The 15902-nt window shown below is 44.2% G+C and overlaps 1 protein-coding gene across 14 annotated transcripts in view; it reads left to right on the forward strand.

The window, feature by feature from the left end:
- Positions 1-15902, forward strand: part of SOX6 (SRY-box transcription factor 6) — a 530518-nt gene that overhangs the window by 233118 nt on the left and 281498 nt on the right. The window lies entirely within an intron of this gene.

Genomic DNA, 15902 nt, shown 5'->3' on the forward strand with positions numbered 1-15902 from the left:
GTACATCCATACTCACACATGAGACGCACAAATTGTGAAAGATTGCGTCAAGTGAGATCTAAATGTATTTTGAGTTAGGTAATTAATCCAACAAGATTCTGGTTGAAATTTATGGAATGAATAGAATGTTTGCTAGTATGACTGGATCTGCTTTTTTATGGTACAGGAATTCATCTAGAATGCTTATGTCAATTTATTCCTCAATCTGTGTTTAATACTTCGAGGAGATTTCATGCAGGCCAAGGATGACTGGGGTTGGGAAAGAATGCAAGTGAAGAACAGATATTACCTATGGGAATTCTACACTTCCCATTTTGGGAGTTGTGCTTCTTTGGTATATGAGAACTGTTTTTTAAATGGCACCATGAGCCTGTTGGACTACGCTTCAGGAAATTAAAAATGTTCTTTGATGAGGCTAAAGTTGTGAAGCATTTGGTAGATAGGGCAAGGCGTTCAAGGCTTTGTATAAGTAGTTTCTGGTAATAAATTATTCTACCATTCCAGAGCACTATTTTGTGTGCTTCAGTCCCACTGATTTTAATAGAATTTAAGCATATGGTATTGTGTGATGAAATTAATTCTATGCCTATCCAAGCAAACTCCTATGCTTTACAAAGGGCTGTTTGTGGTTTATCTTTGGGATCTGGAAGAAGAAGAAGAAGAAGAAGAAGAAGAAGCAGCCGCCGCCGCCGCCGCCGCCACCTTACTCAGATGCCTGGGTTTCCTCCTACATCTGTTAGCACACTGCACTGACACAAACTGTTTTATGTGGCATATTGGAGAATACAGCATAAAATCTCTTCTGCTGTCTTTCAGATATAAATATATTTGATATAAATTTCCACAGTCTAGTTCACAAGACAAAATTTGTAACAGGACAGATATCATTGGGTCCAAATCCTGGCAATAGGCTCAGGCCCATAGATTTTGATGACAGAATAAGGAAGATGGCGGGGGGTGGGGGTTGATTCAGAATGGCAAGATTAAATTTTTAAGACTTTGCTATTGTAGAACTGATACAGCACCACATCTATAAATGGGGAGGTAGAACTATATGTAAAAGTAGCCCCATAACAGATTCTACATCTGTTTCTTGGCTTGGTTTTTATATGACAAACACATAGTTAAATATGTTCTATAAAGGTGTCTTAAGCTTCTCCACAGTGATAATGTCCCAGTTTTTTTTATTTTTTTATATAGCCATCTGTCTTCAAATTTGGAGTTTTGACGTTCATTTTTTCTTTCTTTCAGAATAAGTTGCTGGCTTCAATTTGATAGTTAGACTATGGAAACATTTTAAAATTTAAATTGTATTCGGGCTCATCTTTCCCTACAGTGCTATAAAATGGTTGTTGATCACATTGAAAAGCAGCTAAGATGTGATTTGAGAGTATTTTATTTGCAGTTTGTGCATACAAAGATTTGTAAGATCTGTTGCACCCACTAAACCTCAGTTTGTGATTCTGCCCTTCATCTTTATTAGCTTGTGCTGTCGCTAATTTCAGCTTCAATCCTATACCTACTTATCAGTCAGTAAGCTCAATTGAACTCTGTGGGACTTACATGTTCAGAGTGGACACGTATAGGATTGCACTGTTAATGGCAATGAGGCACATTCACACAGAAATAACAGAAAAAATGAGTGAATTTAAGAATGCTTCATGATTGATATCTTTACCAGATGGGGAAAGGTGTTGCAGTGACTGATAAAATTGTCCTTACACTGGAATAAATAATTCTACATATTTGTATATTTAATGTCGGCTACATCTTTCTGTGCATTAGTTTCACACTCTTTGGTGGATTGTTGAAATGAGGAAAGTTGGTTGCCTGTTGCTGGAAATAGCCATTTGAACTTACAGTGAATTTTTAAAATAATGAAATAGCAGTAAAAAAAAAAATTACAGCAGATATTGCTTGCTTTATGGCATCATACTACAGAATTTCAGATATTGGGCCTATTCAGACAACTTGCTAACCCATGGTTAGGCTGCTAACCCTTTTGCAGCAAATGGTTAGTAAGCGTCTTTAAAACATGGTTATGTAGCCACCATGGTTAGGAATGGTTCACATGATACATTAAGTCATGGTTCACATGGTACGCTAAGCCACAATGTTTAGCTGAAAATGCTTAACCATTGTGACTTAGTGTGTCAACTGAACAGGGCCAGTGTGAGTTTTCTTCCCATTAAAAAGGAACACAGTATAATTGTTGGGATACGTTTGGTTGTCATTAGTTTGAGGTAAGATAAAGCAAATGTATCCACAAGTTATTAACTAAACAGTAATTTCTATCTTTTTTCTGCAGATTGCACTAGAATGGGACAGGCATTTTACATTGATGGAGTTTATAAGGGTCTGATGGGAAAATCTACAGTGCATATACAGGCTTCACATTGTTGTATGTAACCCAGTCTGTCACCTGATTTGTGAACAGACCTAAAAAGGTTAATCCTTCAGCAGCTAATTTCAAGAACGTTTTGGCTACCCTCAAAAAAATAGCGTAAGCAATTAGTTTCAGTAACATATCATGTCTTGGTAGAATTGAAATAACCAATTTCTGAAGGCATTTGACTGTTGCCAAGATCAGTGTGTATAAATTCAGGCCTCACCAATTATATTCCAGGTATACTGGAATATAATAGATTAGAAAGAAATAATAGATTCTTGGCTATGATACTGGGCAGTCATATCAGAGAAAATGGTTATAGAGTTAACCAGACAAATCTAAGGGCCCCATGGTTTGAAAATAAATTTATTTTGATCAGTCAGAGCCCTGGAATCCATTACATACTCTAACCTGTGCAACAGAGATGGCCAACATGCATTCCCAAGGCACAGTTGGTTTGCCTGTGGGCTTCTGCAAATAAAATGAAGCTGACATATATTTTCCACATTTGGGGATACCAATTTCAGGACGGCATATTGTAGGAAAATGGTAGTAAATTCAAACCGTAGCTTGCATTTTCCAATTTCATAAAATGGTATGCAAATGAGGCCAATTATTGCAACTAACATATGCAAATTGACTGTGACCTTCTGATTTATAATATATTTTTGATGTGGCCTTCGCTGCTGAGCTAGTTGTCCATCCCAGCAGTGGACCGTACAGCCTTCCAGTTGTCGTTCAACTTTAATAAACATATGGCCTTTCTCCTATGGGGGAAAAAAAAATTGTGTGTGGCAGGGATGTCCTTTTTATGTCATTTGTTATCACATATCATCCTTACTGTATATCGTGTTTGTAGCCTTACTGCAACTGGCAGTTGCGAGGAAATGAATGCACATTTAAAGACTTTAAAGTGTCTAAGTAAATATATTTAATCAGAGTCCTTTGGCTTCTGGAAATAAGTTGTCTAATCAGAATTTCACTTGAGCAGCTGTGACTGAGGAGGTCAACAGGCCCTGCCTAAGAGAATATGGCCCAGCTGGTTAAATCTGGTTGTTGTAGTGATTTAAATGGTCAAGTGCTGCTTGTAATCCAGGACCGTCTGTCTGTAAAAGGAACAGTGAGTGCTTCAGCATAATGTACAGCTGTTTTAATCTCTCCCTAATAATAATGCTCCAGTCAATATCATGTCTTGTGTATCACACCACAAAACAAGTGTCTTAGCTGGAGGTAGAGATACCTTGCCTTGGTTTGGTAAAAACCAAACAAACCTTCAGTGTGGCTTTGGACATTCCTGCACGGGACTATATTTGTGAATGTATAAGGTGCTAAGATCTAATTCACATGATGCCCACAGTGAAGAGAGAGAGAGAGGGAGGACAGGAGCCACATACTAGGCTGGTTTGAAAACCAGCCATTGCTTCATTGCTTGCAGTTTATCGCATTTGGCCATAATGCAGGAAGCGACATTGCGCTGCTGGCATGTCTGCCCTCAAGTGCTGATGGGCAATGGCATGAACTGCTTATGCAACCTGTAGCCACCAACCAAGGGTATGACTTTTTGTGAACCGCCCAGAGAGCTTTGGCTATTGAGCGGTATAAAAATGTAATAAATAAATAAATAAATGAATGAATAAATAAATAAAATGCCCAGTACCACTGGAGAAGGCAATACCCAACTCTACCACCAAACTATTAGAAACCATTAGATGACATCTGGAACACTGTACATTGCCTCCTCCTCCTGCTGGCACAGAGCTGTGTACTCCTCTGTAAACCACATGATGCATATTATTAGCAACTTGAAGCCTAAACTGCTTTTCGTATAACAGCATGGGTTGTATGCTTCCCTTTAAAGATTTTTTCCTGGCAAATGCTCCCTAGAAACAGGGAAGGATGTCATCATTCCTGCTCCTTTGCCTTTGCCTTCTGGAATGGAGTACCCATTCTCATCCTTGCATCTGGGCACTTTCTTCCTACTCAGCCACTTTTTGTTACTCATTACTGGAACTCTTGGAATCAGTAGGACTAAATTTCCTACGTCTTTTGGGTCTGTTTATTTATTTAAAACATTTCTTCATCGTGGTCTCTATGCATCACACATATGGGCTCTGCGCCTGCGCTGAGACCTAGATCGGAACCTCCAATAGCTAAGCGACACGCTTTTGGGCGGGAACCCCTCCCCCACGCCACTGCGCATGTACCGTGGGTTCCCGCCCTTACCTCAGTTTTTTTCCGTCCGCCATCGTGCTAGACGCTAGTTTCTATACCTCCAGAAAAGAACTATTTCAACCTCTTCTACTTAATACTTTATTACTTATTAATACTTACCTTTTCTTCTTCTATCTTTTTCTCCTAAAAAAAAAAAAAAAAAAAAAAAAAATTTAGTTAGTAGATATAGTACAAACTTTCAACGCTTCGGCTGAGGCGAATGGCAGTGAAGGCCCCATTTCGTAAATGCGTGTCCTGTGGGGCTAAACTCCCGCCTACGGACGGGCATTCTTTGTGTGTACTCTGCTTAGGAGAGAGCCACAAAGTTCAATCGTGCCACCACTGTATGGCGTTCACAAAGCAGACGCGCAAAAATAGAGCAGACAGACTTCGCTCTATCTTGTGGGAGAAGGCGCTTCGAGCTACCGAGCCAAAGAAGGCCAAAATGGACAAACCACCTACAAAAACCTCCGATACTGAACTTGAAATATCCTCGTTCGTAGTAGGAGATGAGACCGTGGCGCACTATAGGGCTGAGATACCCCTCACGCCAGGACGGTCGCTAGCGAGCTCCGCGGCTAAAAAACTTTCAATAAAAGCCCGGACTCCTAGATCCTCCGAAATGGAGAAGAAGAAGAAAAAGAAGAAAAGGCTGGAAAAGTCCTCACCGAGGCATTCTGGAAAATCAAAATCCAGCAGTACCGTGCCGACCTCGCTACCGACAGCGACGGCAACTTCTTCGGTACCGAACCAGCCATCGATACCGTCTATGGTATCGACACCCGCTAGGAAAAGACAACATGAGCCCCCGAGCCTTTCAGAGGGGGAAATCAGAGATTCGGCCTCAGCGGCCTCAACACGAGACCCGGCACGCCTCACAACAACAGATGAGGCAGCCGAAGTGCCTAGACTTGGAACCCCTAGACCTGCTCCAGTGGAAGTGCAGCAGTCTCCTAGGCCGGATTGGGATCGATCTTCCCAAGTTGCTTACTATAGACCTGAAAATAGGTACTATGACTGGGAAGGCTATCGGCCACACGACTACCTTCCCGAGGGAAGGAGGCTACAATACCCTCCGGAAGCATATTTTGCTTATCCGCCGCCTCCAACAAGGGTCTGTCGAATGCCGGTGGCTCCTCCGTTGTCTCACCATTCATCGCCAGCATCAACCCTTCGACGTCGAGCCGATGCGTCTCCGCATCGACCAGCACCACAACAAGATCAAGCGCTGCAGCCTATTCAACAGCAAATTGAGGCGCCCTCTTCACCAGACAATGACTACCCTTCGGATTCGGAATCTGCACTCTCTATCGCTCCATCAATCCCATCACCAGAAGACGCGGTCTACTCAACTGACCCAGCTTCGCCGTCTGATGACTCTGGGAGATTTGCTGAACACGTCCTAAGAATGGCTCAATCCCTAGGTTTAGATATTCAAAAACCAGAAGATCAGGTGCAAGACAAGATCTATGATGTCTTCCATACCGAAGATAATGCACCGGTGGCCATCCCATTGCCTCAAACGTTAATACAAACTGCCCAGCTAGCATGGAAGACTCCTACATCTAATCAGCCTAATTCTAGGAAATTAGAGTCTATGTACAGAATTCAAGACAAGGACGCGGGTTTTCTATTACAACACCCAAAACCCAACTCCATAGTTGTGGAATCGGCACAAGGCCGATCACAAAGAACCCACTCGGCACCTACCGACAAAGAGGGCAGGAAGCTCGATGTAACTGGGAGGAAAATCTATTCTTCCTCATCACTTGGCATCAGAGCAGCCACTTATGAGGCAACAATGGCCCGGTATCAACTATTTCTTTGGCAGAAGATAGGGTCACTGTGTGATCACCTTCCAGAAGATAAGAGGGAATTAGCCAGGGTATTTCAATCTGAAGCTACTGCCATAGCCAGGCAGCAACTGTCCACAGCGAGACACCAGACGGATTGCCATTCCAAGGCTATGATGGGCGCCGTAGCCTTAAGAAGACACGCTTGGCTCAGATCTGCTAATTTAACAACGGAGACTAAAACCAGAATTGAAAGCCTACCCTTTGACGGGGAAGGACTTTTCAACTCCAAGACGGACGAGGCACTAGATACCATCTATAAGGCCCGTACGACAGCTAGAAGGATGGGTTTCAATGCACCATCCCAACAATACAAACCGCGTCGTTGGACAAAACCACCTGCCCAACAATACCAAAACAGGCCATATTATCAACCCAATCCTAGGCAACAACAACAGCAATTGCAGAAGAAGAGACCCTTCCAAAGTCGATTCCAAGGGGATAAACGTCAACCTGACTTTAGCAAAAAACAGCGGGTTTGACTCCCGTGCCCCAAATCTACCACCATTTTTGAACCGCCTAGCACCCCATTTCCATCAGTGGGAGTTAATAACAACCGACTCCTGGGTGCTCACTATCATCAAGCAGGGCTACGCCATCGAATTCGATGTCCTTCCTCCTCCTTCGGGACCGAAAGTAACAGCACCGTCCGCACCTCTTCTCCTAGAAGTCCAAACCCTACTATCGAAGGGAGCTATCTCCCCGGTGCCACCACATCAAATCAACCAGGGATTCTTCTCCCGCTACTTCACGGTCCCGAAGAAGGATGGCGGTCTTCGACCTATCATGGACCTAAGAAATCTGAACAACTATATCAGCCCCAAGAAGTTCCGTATGACAACGGTTTCTTCGGTACTCCAACTCCTTCACGCAGGCCTTTGGTTCGCGGTGGTAGATTTGAGGGATGCTTATTTCCATATAGCGATCAGGGAATCACATCAACCTTACCTGCGATTCGCCATTGGAACTCAACAATTCCAATTTTCCGTTCTTCCTTTCGGACTTTCGACGGCGCCCAGGGTCTTCACGAAGACGATGGCAGTCGTCTGCGCCCACCTAAGACAAAAACAAATTTTCATCTATCCATACCTGGACGACTGGCTGCTGGTAGCGGAGAACAAATCCACGCTACGAGACAATATATCTACGACCCTCAATTTATTGAACTCGTTAGGCCTCTGGGTCAACGAAGAGAAGTCCATTCTAACGCCTCAAAGGAAGATAGACTTTATAGGGGTGACCTTATCATCCCTGGATGGCAAAGCTTTCCTTCCTCTGGCCAGAGCAAAGACGCTTCACGACTCCATCGTCGATATCGAGAAGCGAACAAGACACTCAGCCTGGACAGTTCAAAGGCTACTGGGCTTGATGGCAGCCACTACGGCCGTCATCACGTTTGCGAGGCTTCGCATGAGAGTTTTACAAGGATGGTTTCTGAGAACGTTCGACCTTCGCCTCAACGCCCACAGAACTTTTCTCTCCATCCCGAAACAAGTACGGGCATCGCTGAAATGGTGGCGCTCGATGGGGAATTTGTTGGAGGGCGTTCCGTTTCAACGACCATCGCCTTCGGTAACGATCGCTACCGATGCCTCCATGGAAGGCTGGGGAGCCCATTGCAACAACCTTACTGCACAAGGGCGATGGCCCCCCTTCTTGAAGGAAGAGCATATCAACCACCTAGAACTCTTGGCAGTGGAGTATGCGATAAAGACTTTTGCCCAGATCATCGAGGGCAGAAATGTCCTGATAGCCACAGACAACACCACGGTAGTCTGTTATATCAACAGACAGGGTGGAACCAGGTCGTACCCGTTGACTCGATCTGCAACCAGAATATGGAATTGGTGTATAAAGAGGGATACTTACCTTGTGGCGGTTCATGTTGCAGGGAAGGACAATGTCATCGCAGACTCACTCAGCAGGTCCTTCCACACCGACCACGAGTGGGAGCTCGACGTCGATACCAGGGAACACCTCTTTCGATGCTGGGGGTATCCAGCCGTCGACGTCTTCGCCACCGAGGGAAACGCAGCCTGCTCCAGGTTCTGCAGCAGAGCTGGAAAAGGAGAAAATTCACTAGGAGACGCATTCACAAGAACGTGGAAAGGAAATCTCCTATACATCTTCCCTCCGTTCCCTCTCCTAACAAGGGTTCTAGCGAAGATCAGGATGGACAATTCGGACTGCATCCTAGTAACACCGTGGTGGCCAAGACAGGCCTGGTTTCCGCATGCTCTTCGTCTATCGAGACAAATTTACATCAGGCTCCCGTCGATACCGAACCTCTTGTCTCGACACCGGGGCAAGGTTCGGCATCCAGATTTATCCACACTGAAGATGACGGCGTGGAGGATAATCCCAACGCCTCTCTCGGTACCGTAAACTTAACAGTTGATCAAATACTGATGGCATCGAGGAAACCGTCGACGAGGAAATCTTACGCCAAGAAGTGGCAAAGATTCCTAATTTTTGCTTCAAAGAGCAATCAGCCAGCAATCTCATGTCCTATTTCTACAATACTAGAATATTTGCTGTCGCTTTACCGACAAGGTCTAAGACTGTCCTCGATCAGGGTTCACCTAGCTTCGATAGCAGCGTTCCATGACGGTGTCGAAGGGTATTCGCCCTTCTCACACCCCCTCTCGAAAACATTCTTGAAGGGGTTAAAGAATACGATACCGACCATCAAGAACGTCGTACCTTCATGGAGCTTATCTGTGGTCTTACAGTCACTGACTGCTAAACCCTTCGAGCCCATGGCTACAGCCGACCTTAGACTTTTATCGTTTAAGACAGTTTTCCTGATAGCCATCACCTCTGCGAGACGTGCAAGCGAGCTTAGAGCTCTCAGAATTGACCCACCTTTTACAGTGTTTCATAGGGACAAGGTCGTTTTGCGCACTGACCCTTCATTTCTACCTAAGGTGGTGTCGAACTTTCATGCTTCCCAGGACATTATTCTCCCAGCGTTCTTCCCGAGCCCAACGACGGCAATCGAGACTTCTCTCCATACGCTCGATGTACGGAGAGCCCTAGCCTTCTACAAAGCTAGGACTGAAAGTTTTAGGAAAACTAAGCAGTTATTTGTTTGTTATGGAGAGCCATCTAAGGGCTTGGCCGTCTCTTGCCAGAGACTATCAAGGTGGATTGTAGAGACAATTAATCTTGCCTACTCTCTGTCAAAATTGGAACTGCAACAGTCAGTTAAGGCTCATTCCACTAGAGCTGTAGCAACATCAGTTGCATTCAGCAGGGGAGTCTCCCTGACAGATGTCTGCAAGGCTGCAACGTGGTCTACTCCATCCACGTTTGTCAGGCACTACAACGTGGACACTCGAGCCCGTCAGGACTGCACCTTCGGGAGAGCAGTGCTCTCGGAAGTCCTGAGATGACAGCTAACCTAAAGAGCTCTGAGGCTGGGACATGATGCACCAACCCACCTCCAAAGGTATGTCAGCTTGCTACTCGCCCATATGTGTGATGCATAGAGACCACGATGAAGAAATGCAGGTTGCTTACCTGTAACTGTAGTTCTTCGAGTGGTCATCTATGCATTCACACAACCCACCCACCAACCCCGCTTGGTGGCATATGTTATTCTTTATTAGAGCACTGTACACTGTACACATGTGTTATGATACATCTGAAACTGATTAATTATATTCATGTTTATGGGAGCACGATGTCAGACTCCTATGAACTGAGGTAAGGGCGGGAACCCACGGTACATGCGCAGTGGCGTGGGGGAGGGGTTCCCGCCCAAAAGCGTGTCGCTTAGCTATTGGAGGTTCCGATCTAGGTCTCAGCGCAGGCGCAGAGCCCATATGTGTGAATGCATAGATGACCACTCGAAGAACTACAGTTACAGGTAAGCAACCTGCATTTATATCCCGCGCCCTATATCATTAAGATCTCAGAGCTGCGTACAGTGCCCGATCCCTGATTATCGATTCCATCTTTCCCATCTGCTGCTTTGAAGTTGATAGCTCAGCCAAAATCTTGCTCAGGGGATACCAGAAGGCTGAATTTGTACCGCCCTTCTTAGGTTCACAACCTGCATCTTTCACAGCCCACATTTTGGGGAAGGAACTACCTGTTTCTGGAGGACATTCTGACAAGACCAGCAAGTCAGCCAGCACTGAGTTATTCAGATACATTTGCCTTGTAGCAGCTCACCCAGTAATAATTTGCTGCCCAGGAAACAACCGACTCATAGGAAGATTGCTTAATGAAGAAATTGCCTGACAGGTCACTCAGAAACACTGACATAAATTAACAAAGCCAATTGTCCTGTACACAGATTAAAAGAAGTTGTTTCTCAGCAAAAGCCAGTCTCAGTGCTTGCCCAGCTAACCTTCTATAATATGGGTGGCCAACTTGTGGCCCTTGGATATTTTGGCCTACAACTTCCATCAGCCCTATCTAGCTTAACCAATGGAGCAGGATTATTGGAGTTGTAGACCACAACTTTTCTGCTCCTGCACTCCTGCTCGATTTACTGATAAGAGGTTAAATATGGGGACATTTAAAAGGGGGTAAATTAATTACCCCCTTTTAAATGTCCCCATATGGTGTGGTGAAAATTAACTGTCTGAATCCCCTCTCCTAGCACTACTCCAGAATTGGGAAAGAGCCTTCCTGTCACCTGATCTAAATGAAGGAGAAAAGATTGTATAACCTCAACTGCAGGGGCAGGTAGTTGCTCATGTCTAGGTGCTTCTCTCCCAGCCGTGTCGCTTCAGCAACAATGGGGTGGTATGTAGTTGGAGGCCCTGTACTGATGGGGAAGAAATCTCTCAGTGGAATGATTTTCAGTGATTCACCTTCTCCTTTGCAGCCCTTTGTGTCTCCCAAATCTGTTCTAGAGGGTTGGGAGATCCTTCAGAATAGCATGGGATATAGCACAGGGAATTGCTGAAAATCACGGTACCCATTCTTCCATCAGTGAAGGAACATCAGTTGGATACCACCCAAAGGATCTGGACTCCTGGACATTCCTTATAAGACCTCTTTACCTTTTTAAGGTTTCTCTAGATGGCTCACCTATGATAGTCACCTAAGGGAGAAGACACTGATAAGCAGCAGGATCTGCCTTACGTTGATTTCAGGTCTTTTTACTAAGGCATGGTAGCCTTTTCCATACCACCCAACTAGTTCTTTGACGAATCCTGTGTTGCTTGCTGATATTGCTGCCAAATTCTCTCCTTATGGAACCTTCCACTTGCCATTGTTTCTGCCATGGTCTTTGTTTTTCCATTAATTGTGCTGGCCCCTTTTCCAGGAGAAGGCATTCTTTGGAATTGGGTCCCCATATGAATGGGCATCTGAAAGCTTCATGGACTTTTGAGCCCTGGGGAATGAAGCTTTTCATCAGAGCATTACAAATCATTGAAATACAAAGGATTGATGTTCAGTCTCCATACTAGATCCTAGTAGTTTCCTAGAGATTTCTGCAGTTGCAATGTGCTTACTTGGCAAAATGATGGGGACTGACTGAACTTTAGTAGGTACAATAGTAGGAAGTAACGACTGTTGTATGATAAAGGACCAGCTTGACATGGATGCAGAGGCTTAGCCAGGCTTGTGAAGAGTTAGAATCAGTGGTCCTGGACCCAGGATCATGCCTAATGCATAAGGGAATCCTCATTTATTTATTTTTTTACTTGGAAAGAATATTTGCCTGATTAAGTTTGAATATAATCTGGGCATATTTTTAGTGAGTCATTTGTGTATTTCAAGTTATTTAAGGTCAATATTTCCTACATCCGGGATGGGGAACCTCCATGAATTCTCTACCTGTCTCCAAGGTCTTTGGGCAGTCACTGCCCCCTTCCCCACTGGGTTTCCCACAGATCAGAGCTATGATAAGGTCTGTCTCTGTAGCTTTTAAGCTCCTCCTATGTAGACATGCATAGAATTTATTTATTTATTTATTACATTTTTATACTGCCCAATAGCCAAAGCTCTCTGGGCGGTTCACAGAAATTAAAACCATAATAAAACAACCAACAGGTTAAAAGCATAAATACAAAATACAGTATAAAAAGCACAACCAGGATAAAAACCACGCCGCAAAATTGATATAAAATTAAATACAGAGTTAAAACAGTAAATTTAAATTAAAATTAAAATTAAGTGTTAAAATACTGAGAGAATAAAAAGGTCTTCAGCTAGCGATGAAAGGAGTACAGTGTAGGCGCCAGGCGGACCTCTCTGGGGAGCTCATTCCACAACTGGGGTGCCACAGCGGAGAAAGCCCTCCTCCTAGTAGCCACCTGCCTCACTTCCTTTGGCAGGGGCTCACGGAGAAGGGCCCCTGTAGATGATCTTAAGGTCCGGGCAGGTACATATGGGAGGAGGCGTTCCTTCAAATAACCTGGCCCCAAACCATTTAGGGCTTTAAATGTCAATACCAGCACTTTGAATTGGGCCCAGACCTGGACTGACAGCTGTAAAAGGACTGGTGTAATGTGATCTCGCCTGCCAGTCCCTGTTAGTAAATGGGCTGCCCTGTTTTGTACCAGCTGAAGCTTCCGGACCATTTTCAAAGGCAGCCCCACGTATAACGCATTGCAGTAATCCAAACGAGAGATTATCAGAGCATGGATAACTGTAGCTAGGCTATCTCTGTCCAGATAAGGGCGTAGTTGGTATATCGACCTAAGCTGATAAAAGGTGCTCTTTGCCACTGAGTTCACCTGTGCCTCAAGTGACAGTTCTGGATCCAAGAGCACCCCCAAACTACGGACCCGATCCTTTAGGGGGAGTGCAACCCCGTCCAGGACAGGGCAAACATCACCTCGCCGGACAGATGAACCATCCGCTAACAGTATCTCCGTCTTTGTCTGGATTGAGTCTCATCCAGTCCATTACCGTGCCCAGGCACTGGTTCAGAACAGTCATTGCCTCACCTGGGTTTGATGAAAAGGAAAGGTAGAGCTGGGTATCATCCGCATATTGATGACACCTCAGACCACATCTCCGGATAACCTCCCCCAGCGGCTTCATATATATGTTAAACAGCATAGGGAATAAGATAGAGCCCTGTGGAACCCCATGGCTTAGGAGCCATGGCACAGACCAATAATCCCCCAGCACCACCTTCTGGAATCGGCCAATCAAGTAGGAGCAGAACCACTGCAATGCAGTACCTCCAACTCCCAGCTCAGACAACCTATCCAGAAGGAATCCATGGTCAATGGTATCGAAGGCCGCTGAGAGGTCCAGGAGAACCAACACGGTCGCACTCCCCCTGTCTCTCTCCCGACAGAGGTCATCCCACAGGGCGACCAAGGCAGTTTCCATTCCAAAACCAGGCCTGAAACCCGATTGAAATGGATCTAGATGATCCATTTCATTCAAGAGTGCCTGGAGTTGTCCTGCAATCACCCGCTCAAGCACCTTGCCCAGGAAGGCGATATTAGCCACTGGCCTGTAGTTGTTAACATCTAGGTTAGCCTTCTTCAGGAGTGGTCTAATTACCGCCTCTTTTAAAGAGGCCGGCACCACTCCCTCTCTCAAGGAGGCATTTACAACCTCCTTGACCCAGCCGGCGATCCCCTCCTTATTTGATGTAATGAGCTATGAGGGGCAAGGTTCAAGCACACAGGTGGTCGACCAGACTTGGCCAAGCACCTTGTCCACATCCTTGGGCCTCAATAACTGAAATTCATCCAATAAAACTGAACCGGACAGCGCTCTGAACGCCTCTACTAGTGGAGCTGCATTAAGTGTGGTGTCCAATTCATGACGAATCTGAGCGACTTTATCTTCAAAGTGCCGTGCAAACTCGTCACAGCGTGCTACTGAGGGTTCAACTATCTCACGCCCTGGCCCAGAGTATAACAGGCCATGAACCACTCGGAAGTTGAATTGAGAGTAGAATTGAGCTGTGGCTAGTATATGTAGTGGGAAAATGTCCAAATCAGTACAAATTACATCTGGCCCCACCCACTGCTGGAATAAGGCACTCAAGACTCTTCCCAGATTGGAAATCGACTGCTGGTTAGAAAAGGTTTGCCACCCCTGTCCTAAATAATAGTTTATTTATGGGTTTTTTAATGCTATGTTCATCTTTTATGGTCTCCTTAGCTTTGCATGCTAAGGTCTAGATTCACATTAATTACTTGATCATGTGTCATCCCAAATCTCTACAAGTAAAAGCTAGCACCTGACTTGTCTGTAACTAGAAGGGTAGATTTCTCTTCAAAGTCTTAATGCAATTCTAGCAATGTAGAACATTAGTCTGGCTAGTCATTTGGCATACTAGAAACTCAGCATCTCATTTCTGCTAAATCCCAGGACCCAACTATTGAGGGCCCACATTCATAGTTCACTTTTGCCCTTGATTCTACATTAAGAATACAATATCATGTTTCAATAATGCTTTTTATAAACAGGTTCCCACTCTAGTTTCTGTGTTGGAGGCCATCTTTCAATATATAATGTCATAGTCACATAACAAAAATTATTTCCTATAACTTTACATGAAGTTAAAAGGGTAGATCGATTTAAATATACTATACATAGGACTATATCCTCTATAGTAGTGTTCTGCTAGCATGTATAGTCGTGTATAGTGTGTATAATGGTGTTTATGCTACCATAACTGTAAGCCTGCAACTGTAGGCTTACAGTATGGTGTCAGTCACAAACATATATAGTTGTAAGGCTAATTTTTTTATATAAAAGTTCTGTCATTTTCCCCCTTTCTAACATTGGGCTGAATTTCAAAGAAGTCTAGCAGACTTACCATAACTTACATTTTTAGAATATTTCTGTTTGGTTTAATCATCATAACATTTTTACTTTAAAAAGAATTGGTAACTTTTAAATTCCTGTGAATAGCCATCACATTTACTTGCTTTTGTTGTTTTTGCTGGACTGCTATATGACCCACAGTTAGTTCATGAGGCACTTTGAAGCACTATACCAGCCTTATATGAAGGGTGATTCTGTTGCAGGAGATTTTATCTTTTGGAGGAGACAAAGCTGACCAGCACTGACAAGCACTAAAAATGCCCTTGAACTTTTCTGAGGAGAAGTATCTAGGTTTAATTCCAGTAGTACAGTTACATCCTGTTCATCTCCTCCACATCTTATTCCCCACCCACATAGTTTCCATTAAAGAAAGCACCATTCCCCTGTCTCAAAGAACTTAGTAATCACATGCCTGTGATTGTCCTTTAGGCATCTGTGTTTGTCAAGAAGGTTAAGAGAAACTTTTATTGTTCCATACCATTTTTCAAACTGAAACGTAATCTTAAATGATGCCAACCCACATTTATTTGGGCCAGGAATGGACAATTTTGCTGTTACTTTTTTAATTTATGTTTTGCAAAAGAACTGTGAACTTTAATAGACAGGACCACATGGAGACCCAAATCCACAACAGCCAAAGCTAAACGGTTGCCTAATCTAGCAGGGCAATATTGCATAAATTCGAC

The sequence above is a fragment of the Elgaria multicarinata genome, chromosome 2, assembly GCF_023053635.1.
Source record: "Elgaria multicarinata webbii isolate HBS135686 ecotype San Diego chromosome 2, rElgMul1.1.pri, whole genome shotgun sequence".
Lineage (NCBI taxonomy): Eukaryota > Metazoa > Chordata > Lepidosauria > Squamata > Anguidae > Elgaria > Elgaria multicarinata.